Genomic DNA, 24,886 nt, shown 5'->3' with positions numbered 1-24,886 from the left:
CCTCTCTCACTTTTCCTATAAAAGGGCTTTGCTGAAAGCTTTCGGGGAGTTCAGGGTTTTTAAGGCATAAGCCACCCGTCTCCTTGCATGGCCCTGCAATAAACCTTTCTCTGCTCCAAACTCTGACATTTTGCGATTGTTTGGCCTCACTGTGCGTCGGGCACATATGAAGAAGGTGGTCTTCTCCCCTCCCCACTCTTTCTTTGATTACAAAACTGCAGCCCCCTTTGTTCTCAGGGCTGCGCTCCCTTGCCTGCCCGCTTGTATCTCCCACAAGTGTCCTATGGTAATAAACTCAGCCTATCACTCTGCCTCACGCTTAATTCTTTCTGCAACGAGATAAAAGAACCTGAGCTTCAGTTTAAGTCCTGACACCAGGTGAGCGGTTTTAATTAAAAGACAGTGGGTCTGAATCCTCTCCTAAATCAGGGATCCTGGGTTCAAGTTCCAGTCCCATCCGAGAAGGACTGTGGCTGCAGAAAGAGCCTGCTCAGGACACTCAGAACTCTTCCAGACACAAATCTGAACCAGTAAATAAAATATACAATGTTAAAAACTAAATGGTTTGATAATAGGAGTGATTTTAAGGCAGTTTATAATACACTCCTTGGATCTTTTGTGAGAAAAAACAGAGAAGATTCTTAATTTATTTCAAAGAAAATAGTCAATGTCGAAATTTAAGGAGAGATTACAAGATTTTTAAACTGCGGTTGTGGTTTTAAATACATATTATACAATATATTTGACTAAGTCTTGTCTCGTAAAAATCTTGTTTTAAGGAATAAATTAGCAGCTCCCCAAATTCAGATAATATAAAGATTTTTAAAATCTTAATTAAACTTAAAAATTCACTCTCAGAGTTTTCAACGATCCTCTCCAAAACGTACTTACGTGTTCCTGCTGCCTACCGAACTTTTGCTTCAGAGAATACAAAGGGAGACCACCACGGGACCCTCCTCCAACTCGTGGGCCCTCGGGCTCCTCAACAGGGCAGAAGGAGCAAGGCCCAGGTGGCGGCCCCACGGAGGCCAGACCCAGGGGTGGGTCTCAAGGCCGCCACCCGAGCCCCGGCTTTCTGAAAGGGGACAGGGGTCTGGACACTGACGACCGGCGGGCGCAGGGGGCCCACAAGTGTCTGCTCGGCAGCGCTGCACAGCGGTCACGGGGTCCTGGTATTTCAACCCGCAAGTCGACTTCGAGCTTTGCTTTGGAACGACCCTCCAGGACAAATGAACAAGAACTTAAAGGAAAAGCTGGCCGCACCCCCATGCCGCGTTTTTAAAGCTGTTCATCTTGCGCTGACTTGAGCCCGGAATCCCTGGGAGGCCCCGTCCTTCCAACAATAACTCCGGACGGTGCCGCAAGCGGTTTACAACCCAAGTCCACAAATTCAACCCGCAAGTCTAGGCGTTTGCTCACCGGCACCGGCACCCGCACCAGCACAGGGATGCACTCGGAAGACGAGACACCGCGCGGGCTCCGAACGCCGTCCGCACCTCAGCCACCCGGAGCCGGAGACCGGGAGTCCCGGCGGAGACCCGACCGGCCGCCCGCGAGGAGGCCAGACGCGCCACGGCCCCGGCCGAACGCCGCCCTTTCCCCACCCCGCTGAGCCCAGCCTCCCGAGGGTCCCCCTGCAGGCGCCCCGTCCCCGCAGGCGCCCCCCACCTCCCCAGGGCCCCCATTTTCCCCCCAGCTCACCGTGCTGGTCCTCCTCCTGTAGCCCGAGGGTCTCGCTCTGTGAATGCGGTGAGAAGAAGGAGCTTCTGGCGGCGGGGGGGAGTCAACGTCGAGGTCGGCGTCAGCGTGAGGTCAGCGTCAGCGTGAGGTCAGCGTCGGGGTCGGCGTCGGGATCGACGTCGGGGTCGGGGTCAAAGTCCGCGTCGCCGGGAGGGAACTGGGGCTGGAGCGGGAGCGGGAGAGGGAGCGGGAACCCCGGGCCCAGCTGCTCGAACGCTTTCCCCACTGACTTCCAATGTATTTTCTATACCCCTTTCTCTCCTCAGGTACTCCAGTTATGTGTATAAGGCCACTTGACTTTGTTCTACACCTCACTGATGTTCTGTGCTTAAAATATGTTTTCTATGCTATTTCTGTTGCTACGTCTTAAAGTTACTAATGTTTTCTTCTGCATGCAATGCCTAATATGCCATTAATCACATTCAGTATATTTTTCACCTCAGATAGTTTCATCTTCTACTCTTTCTCTAGAAGCTTGATTTGGATTCTCTTTTAATATTTTCCGTGTTTCTATGTAGCATGTTTAACTTTTCTTCTAGTTTCTTGAACATATGGAATACAGTTAATACGTCTATTTTAAGGTTGTAGTCTATTAATTATATATCTGTGTTAATTCTGAGTCAATTTCAAATGGTTGGGCTTCCCTGGTCGCACAGTGGTTAAGAATCCGCCTGCCAATTCAGGGGACACAGGTTCGAGCCCTGGGCCAGGAAGATCCCACATGCTGCAGAGCAGCTAAGCCTGAGCGCCACAACTACTGAGCCTGCGCTCTAGAGCCCGCCTGCGAGCCACAGCTCCTGAAGCCCGGGCACCTAGAGCCCATGCTCCATAACAAGAGAAGCCATCGCAATGAGAAGCCTGCTCACCGCAACGAAGAGTAGCCCCCTGCTCACGACAACTAGAGAAAGCCTGGGCGCAGCAAAGAAGAACCAACGCAGCCAAAAATAAATAAATAAATTAATTAATTAATTAATTTTTAAAAAGTTATTTAAAAAATTTCAAATGGTTATTTTCCTCTTAATAGTTGGTATTTTCCAACTTCTTTGCAGACATGGTAATTAAAACTTCTTTTAATTTTTAATTTTTAAAAAAATTGTTTTAATTTTTTAAAATAAAAAAATTTAAATTTAAAAAAATAAAACTTTAATTTTTAAAAATTAAAAATTAAAAAAAATAATTTTATGTATTAAAAAATTTTTTTTTGGCCATGCACATGCCACGTGGCATGAAGGATCTTAGTTCCCTGACCAGGGATGGAATCCACCCCCCTGCAGTGGAAGTGTGGAGTCTTATACCATTGGACTGCCAGGGAAGTCCCACATGGTAATTTTTTGTTGGATGCTAGACATTGTGAGTTTTACCACTTTGGGTGCTGAATGTTTTTGTATTCTTATAAGTACTCATGAGCTTTGTTCTGAGACATGGTTAAGTTAATTGGAAATAGTTTGATCCTTTTGGATTTTGTTTTTAAGCTTTGTACAGGACCAGAGCAGCATTTAGTCTAGGGTTCATTTTTTGCACCTACTGAGGCAAAACTCTTCTGAGTACTCTACCTAATGCCCTGTGAATTTTGATGTTTTTCACTCTGGTTGGTAGGAACAGATACTATTTCTGGCCCTATGTGAGCTCTAAGGCTTGTTCCCTCTAATACTTTGGGGTGAATATTTCTCCATTCTCAAGTGTTTCCTCACAGGCATAAGCTGATAAGTATTCATCTGAGTACTGAGAAAGAATGCTTTGCAGATTTTAGAATTTTCTGTCTATGAAACTCTGTCCTCTGAGTTGGTATTCTGCCTTACAATCTCTAGTTTTCTTGGTATTCTGCCTTACAATCTCTAGTTTTCTTGGCCCCCCTAGGTTCCCAACTCTGTATTCACCTCATGGAGACTGCCAAACTGCACCTGAGTTTTCACTCTCTGAACTATAGCCTAGAAACTTTCTACAGGCAGTAAGCTGGGGCAGTGATAGAGACCACCTCATTAGTTTCCCATATCTCAGGGATCACAGTCCTAATTTCCAGTGTCTTGAGACCTGTTGTTTCATATATTTTGTCTGATTTTGCAGTTGTTTCAGAAGGGAGAGTAGAAAGTGGTCACTGTTACTCCATCTTGACCAGAAGCATCTAAGAAGACAATGAAGCAAGAAATTCTTTCTTAGGGAAAGAAATTTTAGCTTAAAAATAATAAACCTAGCCAAAATATTATTCTAGTACAAAGGCAGCTCATGGATTTTTTTGAACATGAAAGAATTCTTTAAATACAAGACCCCTGATTCATTCTTGAAGAAAAATTATTCAGCGAGGAAATCCAGCTAAGCAGGCAATATGTGAAAATAAAAGATAATGGGGGCTTCCCTGGTGGCGCAGTGGTTGAGAGTCTGCCTGCCAATGCCGGGACACGGGTTCGAGCCCTGGTCTGGGAGGATCCCACCTGCCGCGGAGCAACGGGGCCCGTGAGCCATAACTGCTGAGCCTGCGCGTCTGGAGCCTGTGCTCCGCAACAGGAGAGGCCGCGATAGTGAGAGGCCCGCGCACCGCGATGAAGAGTGGCCCCCGCTCGCCGCAACTAGAGAAAGCCCTCGCACAGAAACGAAGACCCAACACAGCCATAAATAAATAAAAATAAATTAATTACAAAAAGAAAAGATAATGGTAATTGGACTTTAAATCCATTAACATGTATATAATTAAGATATATAGGAATTATGACTATATAGGAATTATGGAAAAGAATGTTATAAACCTTGACAAAGTAAAAATATTTTTATATCAGACTTTTTTGTTTCAACAAAAGCAGGCTCTGGATAATTTAAACAAACAACAATAAAAACTTTTACTGGAATCATGAGGGAGGACCACTCACAGAATCAAAAGACATGCTGACTTAGAGAAGATAGGTACCTGAGAAGTTCCAAGGATCTAGATCACAGGTGTGAATTGGCTCCAGTCATTTTCTTTACTTGGTTTATAAAGGTCAAATTATAGTCAGAGACTCGTATTTGTCTAGCTTGGATACTGTACTCAACTATTAGCTAGCATAGGGAAAACATCTTGGTTGAAAATCTCCGAAAGACTTGATGTAAAGTGGTTAGTTTGGTTAGCTCCCCAAAAGAATATCAGTTACTAAAGTAGGGTGGGAGGATGTTTGTTAGATCAAAACAACAGATGCCCATTACAGTAATTAACAAAGGTAAGGGGGTGGTAGGGGGAGTGAGGAAGTTTGACTGCTAATGTCATTTTTCATGGCAAGAAGTTGCTGAATGCTAATACATATTTCAAAATAACTTTAAAATGATTCCAAACATTTTTAACACTTTTGTAATTTAGTTATTTTAATATTGGATAACTTTCAGTAACTAAAATCTCTTGGGCTAAAAAAAATATATTCAGTAATTGGGTCTTCAATTTTATTAATTGCTTTTTCTTCAGTTGAGTTCAAGCTAATTAAATGTAAAAATAATTTCAAAATAGTATGTATAATATAGTTCCATGTAACATAATTAATTCTGTCTAGCTGTTTTTATACTTTATCAGATGTATTTAAAAAACAGCTCTGTGGAATTTAATATTGAATGTTTTTGGTTGCTGGGATTATGCGTGATTTGTTGCTTCCTTTTATCTTTCAGTATTGCTGGAATTAATTCTATTGAGTTTGTACCTTTGGGTAAAGACCTTGAAGGTCACATGTTGGAATCTCTCTCTCAAAAGAAAATTCATAGAAATAGTGAAAAAGATATTTAAAAACATTACTATATACATAGTCATGCTCAAAAACAAGAAAAGCGCCTCTTCATGGACCAAAAACTATGAGGCATTTGTACAAGTAGGAAAGAGTGAGATAAACCATAGTAGTAAACAGAGGCTGCCACCACCTCAGGGCCAGGACAACCACTGTTGCAAAGCCAAGATTGAATCCCCCCCAGCCAGAAACTTACCCTGAGGCTGAGGCCAAATCCATTTTTCACCCACTTGGCCAGACCAAGACCTAGAACTAAAATCCCATACTTCAGGGTTTCTCAGTGATGGCACTATTGGCAGTTTGGGCTGGATAATTCTTTGCTGTGAGGGGCTTTCCTGGGGATCGTAAGATGTTTAGCAGCAAAGCCTTCCATCCCCAGTTGTGACAAGCAAAAATATCTCCAGATACTGCTAAATGTCCCTGGGGTGTGTGTGCAAAATCACCACCATCATACCTCCTTAGACTAAAAGAGTTTCCAGAATAGTGGGCAGGATATATAAGTCAAACATGTAACACACTATAGTGAAGATTCAGAACATTAAAGATTTTTTTTAATCCTAAAGAGAAAAAAGTTTAGATAGTCTACAAAAAGAAGAATGAATTTGACAATAACTATTTCATGAGCAAGATGGGATGCAATAAGAATATGGGCAGTATGATCAAAGTACTATGGAAAAACAACTTTGAACTTAGACTTCTCTCCCTGATCAAACTATCATTAAGGTTGAGGGCAAAATAAATAAATTTTCAGACTTGCAACGACTAGGGATTAAAAATAAAATCAATCATAGCCCATCCCCTAAAGAATCACTGAATAATGTCCTTCTACGAGAGAAAAATGACCTAAGAAGAAAGCTGTTTCAAGAAAGAAGGGTGAACAAATGCATCAGTAAAATATAAGGTTAATCTGTATGTATTATTTTCTAATTGTCAGATAATTCAATAGCCTTCATATATGCAAACTACATCTCTTAGAAGGTATAGGAAAGGAAAAAAAGCCCTATTGTAATTCCAACAAAAAAGATAAAGTAAGAAAATCTGTGACAAGAAATGTCAAGCCTATATGAATAAAACTATAAAACAAAACTGAAGGGACTTCCCTGGTGGTGCAGTGGTTAAGAATCCGCCTGTCAATTCAGGGGACACAGGTTCGATCCCTGGTCCGGGAAGATCCCACATGCCATGGAGCAACTAAGCCTGTGAGCCACAACTACTGAGCCCGTGTGCCACAACTACTGAAGCCTGCGCACCCTAAAGCTTGTGCACCGCAACTACTGAGCCCATGCACTGCAACTATTGAAGCCTGCGTGCTCTAGGGCCTGTGTGCTGCGACTACTGAGCCCACGTGCTGCAACCACTGAAGCCCGTGCACCTAGAGCCCATGCTCCGAAACAAGAGAAGCCACTGCAATGAGAAGCCTGTGCACCGCAACAAAGAGTAGCCCCCACTCGTCACAACTAGCGAAAGCCCCCGCGCAGCAACGAAGACCCAACACAGCCAAAAAAAACAACAAAAGAACTGAAGAAGCCAAAAGAGAACTTGTACAGATAAAGAGTAGACTGTTTTTTTTTAATTAAATTATTTTATTTTATTTTATTTATTTTTGGCTGTGTTGGGTCTTTGTTGCTGTGCGCAGGCTTCTCTCGTTGCAGCGAGCGGGGGCTACTCTTCGTTGCGGTGCACAGGCTTCTCATTGCGGTGGCTTCTCGTTGCAGAACACAGGCTCTAGGCACGCAGGCTTCAGTTGTTGTGGCTCATGGGCTTTAGAGCACAGGCTCAGTAGTTGTGGTGCATGGGCTTAGTTGCTCAGTGGCATGTGGGATCTTCCCAGACCAGGGCTTGAACATGTGTCCCCTGCATTGGCATGTGGATTCTTAACCACTGCACCACCAGGGAAGCCCAAGAGTAGAGTGTTTTTGAATAAGAAAACTCAAAATCATAAATATATCCATTTTCACTAAGTTAATCTATAAATTCAATGTCATCCCAATAAAAATACTGACACAACTTTTTCCAAAGCATCGAAGTTTTTTTAAAGTTCATTGAAAAATAAAAAGCAAGATTATCTAGGAAAAATCTAAAAAGGAAAAAGCTGAGGGTAATTAGCATGGCCAAGTATTAAAACATATTGTAAAGCTACAATAATTAAAACAACATGGTTCTGCTGTGTGGCAGGTCAATGGGATGGACTAGAATGTCCAAAAATAAATTCAAATATGTCTGGGAATATTACATATATCAAAGGTGGCATTCAAATTAGTTGGAAAAAAAGATGGATTATTCAATAAATGATGTTGAATGACTTGGGTACCTATCTGAAAAAAATTAAGCTTGGGCCATACATCACAGTTGACACCAAAATAAATTCCAAATGAATGCAATACTTAAATGTAAAACTATGAAATCATGGAAGTACATGGAGAAAAAGTAGGACATTTATTTTTTTATAATCTCAGCATAGGGAAGGCCTAAATATGGCCCTCAATCAGAAACCAGGAAAGAAAATAATGATTTTTTTAAAACAGAAGTATCTTTATAGCAAAAACACTATAAAAGGATCAAGAAATGAAAAACACACTTTGAATATATTTGCAAGAAAAATCGAAGAGAATAGTTAACTCCTTTTTTTAATGAATTTATTATTTATTTTTATTTATTTATTTTTGGCTGCATTGGGTCTTCGTTGCTGCGCGCGGGCTTTCTCTAGTTGTGGCGAGCTGGGGCTACTCTTCATTGTGGTGTGCGGGCTTCTCATTGAGGTGGCTTCTCTTGTTGCAGAGCACGGGCTCTAGGCGCGTGGGCTTCAGTAGTTGTGGCATGTGGCCTCAGCAGTTGTGGCTCACAGGCTCTAGAGTGCAGGCTTAGCAGTTGTAGTGCACGGGCTTAGTTGCTCCGCGGCATGTGGGAATCTTCCCGGACCAGGGCTCGAACCTATGTCCCTGGCATTGGCAGGCAGATTCTTAACCACTGTGCCACCAGGGAAGTCCCAAAGACAATAGTTAACTCCTAATTGTAAAAAAAAAAGTTTCTACAAATCTAAGAGAAAAAAAAAATAACATTCCCAAAGAAAAATGGCCAAAGATGTGAACAGGCAGAAGAACACAGAAAAGGAATTTAAAATAGTTCCTAAATTTATGGAAACTTTGGTCATGATATAGAATCATCAGTTAAAAACTACAACAAGACATCACTCTTTTTCACTTATTAGATTGACAGAATCATTAAGTTCAAATTTAATTGTTTTACCATTTGGTAGGGAAAAAGCACTTTTGTATATTGTCATAAAGTAGTACAACTTCTATCAACAACAATCTGGCAGTAGCTATCAAAATTTTAAATGCACATATCCCTTTACCTAGCAATTCCTCTTTTAGGAATTTATTCTACATATATGGTTAAACATGTTTGAAATGACTTCTGTGCAGGTAACTGAATTTCACTTTATATCTAATAGCAGAAGACTACAAAATAGTAAATATCCACCCAAAAGGGTTGAATAACTTAATGACATATCAACATATTGTAATACTATGAAGCCATAAAAGAATAGAGCTCTCTATACATATTGATGTGGGACCATTTTATTTATTTATTTATTTATTTATTTACATCTTTATTGGAGTATAATTGCTTTACAATGGTGTGTTAGTTTCTGCTTTATAACAAAGTGAATCAGTTATATATATACATATGTTCCCATATCTCTTCCCTCTTGCATCTCCCTCCCTCCCACCCTCCCTATCCCACCCATCTAGGTGGTCACAAAGCACGGAGTTAATCTCCCTGTGCTATGCTGCTGCTTCCCACTAGCTATCTATTTTACGTTTGGTAGCGTATATATGTCCATGCCACTCTCTCACTTTGTCACAGCTTACCCTTCCCCATCCCTGTGTCCTCAAGTCCATTCTCTAGTAGGTCTGTGTCTTTATTCCTGTCTTGCCCCTAGGTTCTTCATGACCTTTTTTTTTTTTTTTTTCTTAGATTCCATATATATGTGTTAGCATACTGTATTTGTTTTTCTCTTTCTGACTTACTTCACTCTGTATGACAGACTCTAGGTCCATCCACCTCACTACAAATAACTCAATTTCGTTTCTTTTTATGGCTGAGTAATATTCCATTGTATATATGTGCCACATCTTCTTTATCCATTCATCTGTTGATGGACACTTAGGTTGCTTCCACGTCCTAGCTATTGTAAATAGAGCTGCAATGAACATTTTGGTACATGACTCTTTTTGAATTATGGTTTTCTCAGGGTATATGCCCAGTAGTGGGATTGCTGGGTCGTATGGTAGTTCTATTTTTAGTTTTTTAAGGAACATCCATACTGTTCTCCATAGTGGCTGTATCAATTTACATTCCCACCAACAGTGCAAGAGGGTTCCCTTGTCTCCACACCCTCTCCAGCATTTATTGTTTCTAGATTTTTTGATGATGGCCATTCTGACCAGTGTGAGATGATACCTCATTGTAGTTTTGATTTGCATTTCTCTAATGATTAATGATGTTGAGCATTCTTTCATGTGTCTGTTGGCCATCTGTATATCTTCTTTGGAGAAATGTCTATTAGGTCTTCTGCCCATTTTTGGATTGGGTTGTTTGTTTTTTTGATATTGAACTGCATGAGCTGCTTGTAAATTTTGGAGATTAATCCTTTGTCAGTTGCTTCATTTGCAAATATTTTCTCCCATTCTGAGGGTTGTCTTTTCGTCTTGTTTATGGTTTCCTTTGCTGTGCAAAAGCTTTTAAGTTTCATTAGGTCCCATTTGTTTTTTGTTTTTACTTCCATTTCTCTAGGAGCTGGGTCAAAAAGGATCTTGCTGTGATTTATGTCATAGAGTGTTCTGCCTATGTTTTCCTCTAAGAGTTTGATAGTGTCTGGCCTTACATTTAGGTCTTAAATCCATTTTGAGTTTATTTTTGTGTATGGTGTTAGGGAGTGTTCTAATTTCATACTTTTACAGGTACCTATCCAGTTTTCCCAGCACCACTTATTGAAGAGGCTGTCTTTTCTCCACTGTATATTCTTGCATCCTTTATCAAAGATAAGGTGACCATATGTGCATAGGTTTATCTCTGGGCTTTCTATCCTGTTCCATTGATCTATATTTCTGTTTTTGTGCCAGTACCGTACTGTCTTGATTACTGTAGCTTTGTAGTATAGGATGTGGGACCATCTTTAAGGTATATTGTATGGCAAACAAAGCAACATGCAGAAAAAAGTCTATCTTTTGCTTGCAGAATTGATATAAGGATGTGTTTGCAAATGCATTAAATATCTTTGGAAATATCCTAAAAAAAAATTGCAGTAGCATTTGGCTCCAGGGAAGGGCAAATGAGTGTCAGGGAAACACAGATGTGAAAAAGACAGCTTTTACTTTTTATGACTTTTGCATTTTGTGTAATGTAATAATTTGGGGCATTTACTAATATGATTTTGTCATGTATGTATGTCTTTACCTGTTGACGTAACAGTTTTATGAATTACTTTCTTAGTTTTCTATCATCCTGTATCCTGGGATAAGTCCCTCATGATCAAAATGAATAATGATGCATGAGGAATGGGGAGGAGTAAAATTTGAAAATCACAGAAAGTAAAAAATATATATATATATATATATACAATGACTCTTTGCCACTTAGGATTTATGTCTTAATATTTTTTCATATTTGTTTTAAGCTTTTTTTTAAATAAAAGAAATAACATACCTTAGCAAAATCTGAACTCCTCTTTCTTCTCTTCCCCACCTAATTTCTCTCCCTTCTCCCCAGCAGCAAAAACCATCATGACTTCGGTGGGTATCCTTTCAGGCTACCTGTTAATAGTTTATACACACACACACACACACACACACACACACACACACACACACACACACAGTGGCATCATCATCAGGAGTGGCATAGAATGAAGTAAAGTTGGAGGGCAAGGCATTGGGGTGACTATGGCTTTTAGTTTCTATGGCAACAACAGTAATTACAAAGATTGTGGAGTAAATTGCCTTTTTCTGATAGCTCTAAGAAGGATAGACAATGAAAAATTGAGATTGAGAGCAAAACTATCCCACTGAGGAGATCCACGGAAAACCAAAAAGCCTTGGAGAAGTCACTCATCCCATATAATTTCAGGGCAGATATGGTTGAGCACCATGCCAAGGGCCTGACCGGTAGGATTGTTGAGTTCAATGCCGATTAACTCTACAATCGCACCAAATCTCTTCCACTAAGGGAAGGGCACTGGTGTGGAAGGACATCTTGGTTGCTTCCAAGATTTGGCAGTTATGAATAAAGCTTCCATATAAACATCCGTGTGTAGGTCTTTCTGCGGACATAAGTTTTGAACCTCTTTGGGTAAAAACCAAGAAGTGAATTACAGCACTGTTCACTGCCCACTACAAAGAGGGAAGCTCCATGCTTGGTTGGTTTCTCTGAATTTCAGACATGCAGCTCTAATCTACTTTCTGGTAACCAGTAAGGCTGCCAGAGGACAGTACTCTGTAGCAGGTCCAAAGTGAGGATGCCCAGCCATTTTCACATGATGACCCAGCAGACCCAATGAGAATGGAAGGCTCTGTAGAAGACAGAGTTCTGAAGAAAGCCTCTAACAAGCCCCAATAACAACCCCCAAGGCTTTGGAGGAAGACCATGCTCTCTTCTGCCAGCAAGTGTTGTCCATGTGAAATCAGTATCTGGCTTCCCACAGGGCCCTATTGAGACTGCATGTCTGACCATGGGGCACCAAGTAACTGTGTGACCTGATGACCTGAGATCCCATCACATCCTAGGGGTCATGTGATCCACTAAATCACACAGTGAAGGTGCACAGTAGAATTTTCATCATAAAATAGAACTCATATGTATGAGACTGGGCACAAGCGGGTCTGCAAGACAAAAACATGCTATAAAAGCAGGCAGCTCAGACTCCCATGGTATCTCCATCCACTGTTTCACTGCCTTTCCCTCCACTCACAGCACTGGACTCAACCAGAAGGGATGGTTGCTGTCCTCTGCCCCACTCAGGGGTAACCCTGCCAGACAATGCCAGAGGGAACTCCTCTAGGTCAGCAACAGTCTTCGGGCTGGAATGAGAGACCTTCAAGGACTAAGAATCTACAGGAATAAAAGTTTAACCCCATGACGTAAAGACTCCCGTCCAACTGAGATGGGCAGAACTTGGAGGAGTTGGTGGGAGAAGGAAGACTGCTATAATTACCAACCAAAGCCTGAGGTCAGCTCCAGAAGTGGGACAGCAGCAGTTAGGTTCTGTGCTAATTGATGTTTAGCACAAAAACATCATTGTTTCTTTGATGTTTCTTTCTCCCCTCTCCCCTGTGGCCTGATAAGATTGGGGATGGCTGACATTTTTGGTTTCAGATGAACATCTGACTGAATTGACACCATGGGAGGGCAGCTTCATTTACTGTGTTGGGGACATTAACCCTTCACCCACAGGAAGGATAAGAGTAGATGAGAAGGTGTGTCTTCCATTTGTCCCTCTGGGATCCATTCTCCATCCTGTTCTGGACCCGGGGAGGCTGACTGGATGACATTAATGGGCTCCCTTGCCAGCTAAATTCTGGTTGATTTGATCCATGGGAACAATGACTGAAAATTAGCAGGAGGGAGGAGAGTAAAGCGAGGCTTTTAAAAAAAAGACTGCCCATTTTACAACCATATTATCACTTTTCGTGCTTTGCCATTCTTTGTACTCCTTTGTTCACAGATTCCAGTTCGCATCTGCCACGGGATTCCCAGCACCTAGAACAGCTAGTTTCACACACAGGCAGAGTTTCTTCTTAGACAGGGGGCCTTCCAATCAGTTATCCTTCAGAATATACAGCTGTGTTTCCATATTGGAAACACATGCTGGAGAGAGCATAAGATTCTGTACAATAGTTGTCTCAGCCACGCTTGGAGTGATCTCAAACACGACCTTCCTTCCCAAGTTCGAAAACCAGATGACACTGTTCAACCTGATGTGCTCATCCAGCCCCTCAGATGCCCTGTTGCTCTGGACTACACCCTTTGCTTTCTCATTTCTTTAAGGAGCTTCATCTGCTGTGCTTATTAAAACACAAACCCCTTGCGGGGAGTGATCCTTTTTAAAAAAGAACTGGCATAGCTCTGCCACATGGGTCTCCTCATGTTCCAAATACAATTCACTCTAATCTCTAAAGTGCCATCCACACCCTGAGCCCAGGAAACCCCCAGAGAGTCAGGAGAGATGTTAGGTGGAGAATTTCCTCTGATGTCCTGCACTGCTCTTTGCAGGTACTTGGCTTTTGGATCTCATTGCAAACCACTCTGGTGTATTCTCTTCCTGAATGCTAGGCTAAGAAGTGGGGAGGCCCCTGTAATCCAAGTGGTGCAAATTTACAGAAAGTAGTCCAAGAAAACCAAAAAAATATTCCTGGGCAATTCTTTGTCCTTTTAGTGATTTTTTTCCTCATAGTAGTCTCTGTTGTCAGTGTGGAAATTCTTAGCTTCATCAACCATGATATGTTGCATCTTTTCAAACTTAACTTTTTCATGAAGCTTTTCTGAGCTATTGCCTGGTAGATGTTTGCTTGCTATTACAAATGTAAGACACAGCTCCTTTCGCCGTCTTTCCATGCTGCCATAACGGTGCGCATGAATGTCCTGGCTGATGCTCTCAACAGTATCAACAATGCTGAAAAGAGAGGCAGATGCCAGGTTCTTATTAGGCCGTGCTCCGAAGTCATCGTCAGGTTTCTAACTGTGATGATGAAGCATGGTTACTTTGGCGAATTTGAAATCACCGATGATCACAGGGATGGGAAGATTGTTGTGAACCTCACAGGCAGGCTAAATAAGTGTGGCGTGATCAGCCCCAGATTTGATGTGCAACTCAAAGATCTAGAAAAATGGCAGAATAAGCTGCTCCTGTCCCATCAGTTTGCTTTCATTGTACTGACAACCTCAGCTGGCATCATGGACCATAAGAAGCAAGACGAAAACACACAAGAGGGAAAATCCTTGGATTCTTTTTCTAGGGATGTAATGCATATGTGCAAATAACATGCCTCAGAGGAAAAAAAATGTAAGACACAAATGCATGTTTTCCTAATGAAATAAAGCAAGCAGATAATTTTTTAAAATTCTTTTAAAATTGAAGTATAATTTACAATATTTTATTAGTTTCATGTGTTCAATATAGTAATTTAATTTTTTATAATTATACTCCATTTAAAGATATTACAAAATAATGCCTATATTTCTCGTGCTGTACAATATATCCTTGTTGCTTATTTATTTCATACATAGTAGTTTGTACATCTGAATCCCATACCCCTATCTTGCCCCTCCACCCTCCCTCTCCCCACTAGTAACCACTAGTTTGTTCTCTATACAGTAAGTCCCCTGCATACGAACCTTCAAGTTGTGAACTTTCAGAGATGCGAACATGTGTTCCATCAGTGTCAGGCATGAGTGAAATTGCAGCTTGCCCTCCGTCTCCTATTGCTGACGAACCTTCAGCTCTACCATCTCCCACCTCCTCTCCCTCCTCCAGTCAGTAACTCTTCTTGCCTGTTCACTTGATGACAGCCCCTGTATGCCAGCTGTTATACTGTACTACTGTACTTTTCAAGGTACTGTACTGTAAGGTTAAATTTTTTTTCTTTATTTTTTGTGTTTGTTTTTTTCTGTATTATTTGTGTGAAAAGTATTATAAACCTATTACAGTACAGTACTATATAGTTGATCGTGTAGTTGGGTGCCTAGGCTAACTTTGTTGGACTTACAAATTGGACTTAACGAACGTGCTCTTGGAACGGAACTCATTTGTATGTAGGGGACTTACTGTATCTGTTTCTGTTTTGTTATATACATTCGTTTGTTTTATTTCTTAGATTCTACATATAAGTGATAACAGAGTATCTGTCTTTCTCTAACTTATTTCACTAATCATAATACCCTCTAGGTCCATCCATGTTGGTGCAAATGGCAGAATTTCATTCTTTTTTTATGGCTGAGTAGTATTCCGTTGTGTATACATATACCACATCTTCTTTATCCATTCATCTATCGATGGACACTTAGGTTGTTTCGTATCTTGGCTGTTGTAAATAATGCTGCTATGAACACTGGGATGCATGTATCTTTTTGAATTAATGTTTTTGTTTTCTTTGGATATATACCCAGGAGTGGAATTGCTGGGTCATACAGTAGTTCTATTTTTAGTTTTTTGAGAAACTGCCATACTGTTTTCCACAATGGCTGCACCAATTTACATCCCCACCAACAATGCATGAGGGTTCCCTTTTCTCCTTGTCAGCATTTGTTATTTGTAGTAGACTTCTTGATGATAGCTATTCTGACAGGTGTAAGGTGATATCTCATTGTGGTTTTTATTTACATTTCTATAATGATTAGTGATGTTGAGAATCTTTTCACGTGCCTATTAGCCATCTCTATGTCGTCTTTGGAAAAATGTCTATTCAGGTCTTCTGCCCTGAAATTAATTTTTACACCTCTTTGGTCTCCTTAAACCTGGAAGAGAGGAAGAAAAGCATAGAGTTCAGCTGGATACTTCTTAGGTACCTATGATATATCAAGATGGCCCACGAGCAATTGGACACAATAAAAATATTTTGGCAGAAACTAACACACCATCGTAAAGCAATTATACTCCAATAGAGATGTTAAAAAAATATTTTGAGCTCAGATAAAAATTACAGCTTTTTTCCATTAAAATGTAATCAAATGAGTGTATTGGTTATCACTACAAAAATTTAATTTTTTTCTGAAATATTGCTATAGTGCACAAAAGAGGTATGCAGTAATAAAGGAGTAGCGTGTGGCAAACCAACTGTTCCACTGAGAACAGCTAGAAAAGGCAGTTATAATACATAAAACATCTGTCTGAAGGCATTATAAAGCTGAGGCAACCAACTTTGCTTTGTTTTAGACAAATTAGAGATTTGCAAAAAAAAATCAGAGATAAACAAAACTGTCAAAACTTTCCTTGAGTAGCTAAGTCTCTGACTGGATTAAGATAATCAATTGCTATTCTATCTGCCTTGCAAAGGAGGGTGTGTATCCTCTTGAGAGGAAGACAGTATCATCTAGATCTTCTATACTTTTTCTCATACAGTGTCTAGCATTTAATTGAAAATTACCTGGCATGACAAAATATAGGACTGTATGGCTGAAGACCAAGAAGAAAAAATACATACAATATAAATAGACCAAAGTTAAGCCAAATAATGGAATTATCAGATGAGGACTGAAAAAGAGCTATTATTTATGTGCTTAAGAAAAGAGAGGAAAAGAGAGAGACAGAGAGATGGAAAAAACCATCAAAGAATTGAATCGATAGAAAGACTCCAGTAGGAATTCTAGAATTGACTGATATGATAACTGAAATTAGACATGTAATAGATAGGTTTAATAGGAAATTAGACACAGCAAAAGAGAGAATTAGTGAACTGTAAGGCTAATGAAAAATATTTAGATTGAAGCATATACAGAGAAAAAGAAGAGTGAAAATTCTCATAAAAAATAGTCACATTGTACACAGTGAAAACATCAGATGTATACATAACATATCTTAGAGAGATGTGAGCGTGTATAAGGGTGATCTTTTCTTTAAGAGATAATGCTTGAAAAATTCCAAAGCTGACAAGACAAAAAAAAATGCACTTATGACATTATGTGAATCCCAAGCAGGATGAATGGAAACAAAAATATACATAGGCGTAGCATATCAAACTGTTAAACATCAAAGACAATGAAAAAAATCTTAAAATAAGACAAAGAAAAAAGGGCACATTATCTTCAAAGTAGTAACAGAATAGATTCTGTTGACTTAAAAAAATTTTTATTTTATATCGGAGCATAGTTGATTAACAATATTATGTTAGTTTCAGGTGTACAGCAAAGTAATTCAGTTATACATATACATGTATCTATTCTTTTTATTCTGTTGACTTTTTACAATTTAGATATAATTGGCATATAAAATTATATTAGTGTCTGGTATACAACACAGTGATGAGATATTTCTGTATACTGCAAAATGACCACCACAATAACTCTAGTTGACATCCATCACCATATACTGTTACAACATTTTTTTCTTGTGTTGAAAACTTTTAAGATTTATTCTCTTAGCAACCCTCAAATGTACAATACAGTATTACTTAGCATAGCCACCCTGCTGTACATAACATCCCCATGACTTATGCATCTTACAGCTGGGATTTTGTACTTTTTTACCTCCTTTACCCATTCTGCACCTCCACCCCACCCCTATTCTTTGTATTTGTGAGCTTGGGAGTTTTTTTGTTTGGTTGTTTTTTTGTTTTTAGATTCCACATATAAGTGAGATCATACAGTATTTGTCTTTCTCTGTCTGACTTTTTTTTTTTTTTTTTTTTTTTGGCTGTGTTGGGTCTTCGTTTCTGTGCTAGGGCTTTCTCTAGTTGTGGCAAGCGGGGGCCACTCTTCTTCGCGGTGCGCGGGCCTCTGACTATCGCGGCCTCTCTTGTTGCAGAGCACAGGCTCCAGACGCGCAGGCTCAGTAGTTGTGGCTCACGGGCCCAGTTGCTCCACGGCATGTGGGATCTTCCCAGACCAGGGCTCGAACCCGTGTCCCCTGCATTGGCAGGCAGATTCTCAACCACTGCGCCACCAGGGAAGCCCTGTTTGACTTATTTTGCTTAACATTATGCCCTCAAAGTCCACCCATATTGTCAAAAATGGCCAGATTTCCTTCTTTTTCTATGGCTGAATAATGTTCCGTTGTGTGTGTGTGTGTGTGTGTGTGTGTGTGTGTGTGTGTGTGTGTATAATGAATATACAGAATATATGGACATGAGTTTCTTCCATATCTTGGCTATTGTAAATAATGCTGCAATAAACATAAGGGTGCATGTACCTTTGAGTGAGTGTTTTTGTTTTCTTTGGATAAATACCCAGAAGTGGACTTGCTGGGTCATATGGTAATTCTACTTTTAATTTTTTGAGTAACTTCCATACTATTTTCCATACTGGTTGCACAAATTTATATTCCCACTAACAGTGCACAGGGGTTCCCTTTCCTTTAATCCTCACTAACACTTGTTATTTCTTGTCTTTTTGATGACAGCCATTCTAACAGGTGTGAGGTGATATCTCATTGTGGTTTTGATTTTCACTTCCCTGATGATTAGTGATGTTAAGCACTTTTTCATGTACTTGTTGGCTATCTGTATGTCTTCTTTAGAAAAATGTCTATTCAGATCCTGTGCCCATTTTAAAATTATATTATTTGTTTTGTTTTGTTGTTATTGAATTGTATGAGTTCTTTTTATACTTTGGATATTAACCCCTCATCAGACACATGATTTGCAAACATTTTCTCCCATTTGGTATGTTGCTTTTTAATTCTGTTGATGGTTTCCTTAACTGTGCAGGAGCTTTTTAGTTTGATGTAGTCTCGTTTATTTATTTTTGCTTTTGTTACCTTTGCTTTTTGTGTCAATCCAAAAAAAAACATCACCAAGACAGATGTCAAGAAGCTTACCACCTATGTTTTCTTCTAGGAGTTTTATGGTTTCAGGTCTAATGTTCAAGTTTTTGATCCGTTTTGAGTTAATTTTGTGTATAAGTGTAAGATATAGATCAATGGAACAGGATAGAAATCCCAGAAATAAACCCATGCACTTATGGTCAATTAATCTACGACAAAGGAGGTAAGAATATAAAATGGAGAGGGACTTCCCTGGTGGTTCAGTGGTAAAGAATCCGCCTTCCAATGCAGGGGACTCAGGTTCCACCCCTGGTCGGGGAACTAAGATCCCACATGCCCCAGGGTAACTAAGCCCTCACGCCACAACTACTGAGCTTATGCACCTCAACGAGAGAGCCTATGTGCCACAAACTACAGAGCCCACGTGCCCTGGAGCCCGTGTGCCACAACTAGAGAAGAGAAAACCCGTGCACCACAACTAGAGAAGCCTGCACACCACAACAAAGAACCCATGCCACAACAAAGATCCCATGTGCTGCAACTAAGACCCGATGCAGCCAAAAAAATAAATTAAATAAATAAATATTTTTTAAAAAAAGAATATAAAATGGAGAAAAGACAATCTCTTCAATAAGTGGTGCTGGGAAAACTAGACAGCTACATATAAAAGAATGAAATTAGAACATTCTCTATCACCATTTACAAAAATAAACTCAAAATGGATTAAAGACCTAAATGTAAGACTGGAAACCATAAAACTCCTAGAAGAAAACATAGGCGGAACACTCTTTGACATAAGTCGTGGCAATATATTTTTTTGGATCTGTCTCCTAAAGCAAAGGAAATAAAAGCAAAAATAAACAAATGGGACCTAGTGAAACTTAAAAGCTTTTGCACAGCAAAGGAAACCATCGACAAAATGAAAAGACAACCTACTGAAAAGGAGAAAAGATTTGCAAATGATACGACTGATAAGGGGTTAGTATCCAAAATATTAAAATAGCTCATACAACTTAACATCAAAAAACCAAGCAACCTGATTTAAAAATGGGCAGACGACCTGAATAGACGTTTTTCCAAAGAAGACATACATATGGCCAACAGGCACATGAACAGATGTTCAACATTGTTAATCATCAGAGAAATGCAAATTAAAACCACAATGAGATATTATCACCTCATATGGTCAGAATGGCTACCATCAAAAAGAACACAAATAAAAAATGTTGGGCTTCCCTGGTGGCGCAGTAGTTAAGAATCCACCTGCCAATGCAGGGGACACGGGTTTGAGCCCTGGTCCGGGAAGATCCCACATGCCGTGGAGCAACTAAGCCCGTGTGCCACAACTACTGAGCCTGAGCTCTAGAGCCCGCAAGCCACAACTACTGAGCCCACGTGCCACAACTACTGAAGCCTGCACACCTAGCGCCTGTGCTCCGCAACATGAGAAGCCACCGCAATGAGAAGCCCGCGCGCCACAATTAAGAGTAGCCCCTGCTCACCGCAACTAGAAAAAGCCCGCACACAGCAACAAAGACCCAACGCAACCAAAAATAAATAAATTTAAAAAAAATGTTGTTGAGGATGTGGAAAACAGTATGGAGCTTTCTCAAAAAAATAAAAAGAGAACTATCATATCACCCAGCAAGTCCACTCCTGGGTATATATCCAAAAAATGAAAACACTAATTTGAAAAGACATATGCATCCCAATGTTCATAGCAGCATTATTTACAATTGCCAAGATATAGAAGCAACCTGTGTCATCAGCAATGAATGGATAAAGAAGATGTGGTGTATATATATACATATATATATATATATATATATATATATATATGTATATATATACAATGGAATACTACTTAGCCATAAAAAGAATGAAATTTTGCCATTTGCAGCAACATGGATCAACTTAGAGGGTATTATGCTTAGTGAAATAAGTCAGACAGAGAAAGACAAATACTGTACGATATCACTTATATGTAGAATCTAAAATATAAAACAAACTAGTGAGTATAACCAAAAAGAAAAAGACTCACAGATACAGAGAACAAACTAGTGGTTACCAGTGGGGAGAAGGAAGTGGGGAGGGGAAAAATAAGGGTAGGGGATTAAGAGGTACAAACTACTATGTATAAAATAAATAGGCTACAAGGATATATTGTACAACGCAAGGAATATAGCCAATATTTTATAACAACTATCAATGAAGTATAACCTTTAAAAATTGTGAATCACATACTTACCTGGCAGGGGAGATAGCATGATCACGAAGGTGGTTTTCCCAGGGCAAGGCTTATCCATTGCACTCCGGATGTGCTGACCCCTGCGATTTCCCCAAATATGGGAAACTCGACTGCATAATTTGTGGTAGTGGGGGACTGCATTCGTGCTTTCCCCTGGTCTTTGTAGGTTTTGAAAAACAGACGTCTGGGACTTCCCTGGTGGTCCAGTGGTTAAGACTCTGCGCTTCCACTGCAGGGGTCACGGGTTCGATCTTTGGTCCGGTAACTAAGATGCCACATACTGTGTGGCATGGCCAAAAACAAAAAACAAAAAACCCCCGTGAATCACTATACTGTATACCTGAAACTTAAATAAAATCAACTGCACTTACATACATACAAAAATTTTTAAAATAATTATTGATGGGTTTGTATTTAGTACTGTTTTGGTCGTTGTTTCCTGCTGTTTTGTAGTTCCTCTGTTTCTTTTTTCTTCTCTCACTCACTTGCTTTGTGATTTGATGATTTTCTGCAGTAGTATGTTTAGATTCTTATCCCTTTATCTTTTGTGTATCTACTATAGGTTTTTGCTTTGTGGTTACTGTGAAGCTTACCTGTAACAAGTTATAATGGTCTATTCTACATTGATAACAACTTAAGTTTGAACACATTCTAAAGCTCTAGATTTTTACTCTCCCCCACCCACATTTTGTTTTTGATGTCACAATTTGCATCTTTTTATCCTGTGTATCCCTTAACAAATTATTGTAGTTATAGTTATTTTTTACCACTTCTGTCTTTTAACCTTCATACTAGCTTTACAAGTGATTAACCACCACCTTTATAACAGATTATCCTGAATTTTACTATATATTTACTTTTACCAGTGAGATTTATACTTTCATGTTTTCCTATTACAGATCTTCCTAGATTTATGATGGATTTATGTCCCAATAAACTCATCAATAAGAAAATATTTTAAGTCAAAACTGCATGTAATACAAGTAACCTACTGAATATCATAGCTCAGCCTAGCCTACCTTAAATGAGCCAGAACACTTACATTAGCCTACAGATGGGCAAAATCACCTAAGACAAAGCCTACTTTTATATTAAAATGTTGAATATCTCATATAATTTATTGACCACTGTACTGAAAGTGAAAACCAGAATGGTCATATGGATAGTCACCATTAAGGTACACAGCTGAAAGTGCAGTAGGCCTGAAGAATGTTTGAAGCATTGAACTAAAATGAATTGCTGGATGATATGGAGGCTACAGGGACAGGGTCATCAATTTCTCTCCTGATGAGGCTTGAGAATAGCTGATAGAAGGCATCAGGGCATCTATACTTGCTGATGCTTTAGCAGGCATAGTATTATTCAGGAAGCTTTCAAGTTTTGACTGTACAGTTTGTTTCTTCTTTTCATTACATATTTCCCTACAGCAAATAAGAGTATCCTGTATCTGCCTGTTAGCTCTTGAGAACCTCTTGTAATTGATGTCCATTTCTTCTAATATCCACATGCCCCTGCTCATGGTAGTAAATGTCTCTGCCAGTTTCTTTGCTATGAACTTTCTTGGTGCCTTGGGTATAACTTCTTCTTCTTCTGCCTCAACTTCTTTACTTTTTTTTTTTAAGTCTTTATTGAATTTGTTACAATATTGCTTCTGTTTTATGTTTTGGTGTTTTTGGCTGCGAGGCATGTGGGATCTTAACTCCCCGACCAGGGATCAAACCCACACCCCCTGCTTTGGAAGGCGAAGTCTTAACCACTGGACCACCAGGGAAGTCCCCCAACTTTTTAACTTTTTTTTCCTCCAGTTTGATCAGCTCCTCATTGGAAAGCTCTTCAGCCTTGATGCCAACAAGCTCATGAATATCCTCTTCATCAACGTCCAACTCTAGCTGTTTCTCAAGCACTAGTATCTTGTTACTTACTATTTCATCAGCAGCAGAATCTTTTGAATGTGTTCACATATGTCTTCACGCATTGCTGTGTGACTTCTTTCCATTCTACAGCAATGCTCTGGATAGCATTTACAATGTGAAAACTTTTCCAGATCTCTCAGAGCATTTGGCCAGATTCAGCCAGTTCAAAAGCGTATGCAAACATTTGGCATAAATAGGATGCTCTGAATGTAGCTATTGCACCTTGGTCCATTGACTGTATGAGTACCGTTGTGATCAGCAGCAAATACACAACCTTTACATCATGTCGCTGACATGATGTGGATGCCTTGGAGCATTGTCTAAGATCAGAAGACTCTTGAATTGAATGTTTTGCCTACAACATTCTCTTGCGTGCACAATAAAACTGTTCAAAAACCTGTTTTCAAACAATGCTAATGACATCCAGGCTTTCCTGTTATGGCAACAATAAATGGGAAGTATATGCTTTCTCATATTCCTGAATGCTCTAGAGTTCTCCAAGTGGTAGATTAAGAAAAGCTCTAGTTTGAACCTTGCAACATTTCTACCCCAAAGTGGCATTATATAGTCTTTGAATGCCTTGAATCCCGGCATTGTCTCAGACTTCTGATGAATGTATGTATGCTCTGGCATACGTTTTCAGAACAAGCTAATTTCATCGACATTACATACGTGTTCTGGCAAATATTTTGCATCCACAATTATCCTATGCAGTTCTTCCTTAAACGCTGTGGTACCTTTAGTATCAGCAACCTGCTGCCTCACCACTGACCTTCACGTTATGAAAATTACGATGCCTTTTGAAACATTGGAACCACCCACGCCTCGCTATAAACATTTGCGTATATGTAAGATCATCAGCATGCTCTATTATTTTTTTATTTTTATTTTTTTACAAGTTTTAAAAAATATTTATTTGTTTATTTTTATTTGGTTTTGCTGGGTCTTAGTAGTGGCAGGCAGGCTCCTTAGTTGCAGCTCACCGGCTCCTTAGTTGTGGCATGCGAACTCTTAGTTGCAACATGCATGTGGGATCTAGTTCCCTGACCAGGGATCAAACGGGGGGCCCCCACATTGGGAGCACGGAGTCTTAACAACTGTGCCACCAGGGAAGTCCCAGCATGCTCTTTCAGTGTATGGAAAACACTTCTTGCCTTAGCTTAGATCCTCAGTAGGCTAAGTGGTATGCACTTCTGTATCTGGTCTTCCACTCTAGTGTCGATACATTTTTTCATATCATCAATTAGCCCAGGTAATTTCTTCATGAAGACAGCGGATTTACTGATGCTGACAATTTCACTGCATCACTGATTCGCTTATCCTTTAAGATGGTCGAGATCATCGATTGCAAAAGTCCTAACTCACATGTGATGGCCATTACTGGCTTACTACTTTCATGCAGGGCAATTATCTTGAGTTTCATCTCAAGAGTAATTGCCTTCCTCTTCTTCTCATCAGAAGCAGGAAGCAACACAATATACTATAGAGTATCGGTTGTTTACCCTCATGATTGCATGGCTGACTGGGAGTTGTGGCTCACTGCCACTGCCCAGCATCGTATCGCATGTGACTAGCTCAGGAAAAGATCAAAATTCAAAATTTGAAGTATGGTTTCTACTGAATGCGAATTGCTTTTGCACCATCATAAAGTCAAAAAATCCTAAGTCAAACCATCTTAAGACAGAGACCATCTGTACTAATTAGCACCCTTTCATTTCAGCTTAAACAAGACCCTTTCACATTTCTTGTACCACCAGTCTAGTGGTGATGA

The 24,886-nt window shown here is 39.9% G+C and overlaps 1 protein-coding gene, 1 long non-coding RNA gene, 1 other non-coding gene and 1 pseudogene across 3 annotated transcripts in view; 3 read left to right on the top strand and 1 right to left on the bottom strand.

Moving 5' to 3' along the window:
- NLE1 (notchless homolog 1) overlaps window positions 1-1,771 on the bottom strand; it is a 91,852-nt gene extending 90,081 nt beyond the window's left edge. The window contains exon 1 of the mRNA XM_036838303.1: window positions 1,702-1,771. The gene's annotated coding sequence lies outside the window, so the exon portion shown is untranslated. The remainder of the gene's footprint in view (window positions 1-1,701) is intronic.
- Window positions 46-21,381, top strand: LOC118887464. The gene is made up of 3 exons (XR_005018007.1): window positions 46-55; window positions 16,297-16,299; window positions 21,232-21,381. It is a non-coding gene; the product is annotated as an uncharacterized LOC118887464 (long non-coding RNA).
- Window positions 14,112-14,494, top strand: LOC118887463 (annotated as a pseudogene).
- On the top strand, window positions 21,195-21,358 carry LOC118887574. Its single transcript, XR_005018054.1, has one exon. It is a non-coding gene; the product is annotated as a U1 spliceosomal RNA (small nuclear RNA).
- Window positions 21,382-24,886: the final 3,505 nt, after the last annotated feature.

The sequence above is a fragment of the Balaenoptera musculus genome, chromosome 20 (genome assembly GCF_009873245.2).
Source record: "Balaenoptera musculus isolate JJ_BM4_2016_0621 chromosome 20, mBalMus1.pri.v3, whole genome shotgun sequence".
NCBI lineage: Eukaryota > Metazoa > Chordata > Mammalia > Artiodactyla > Balaenopteridae > Balaenoptera > Balaenoptera musculus.
This window is presented reverse-complemented; position numbering and strand designations above follow the sequence as displayed.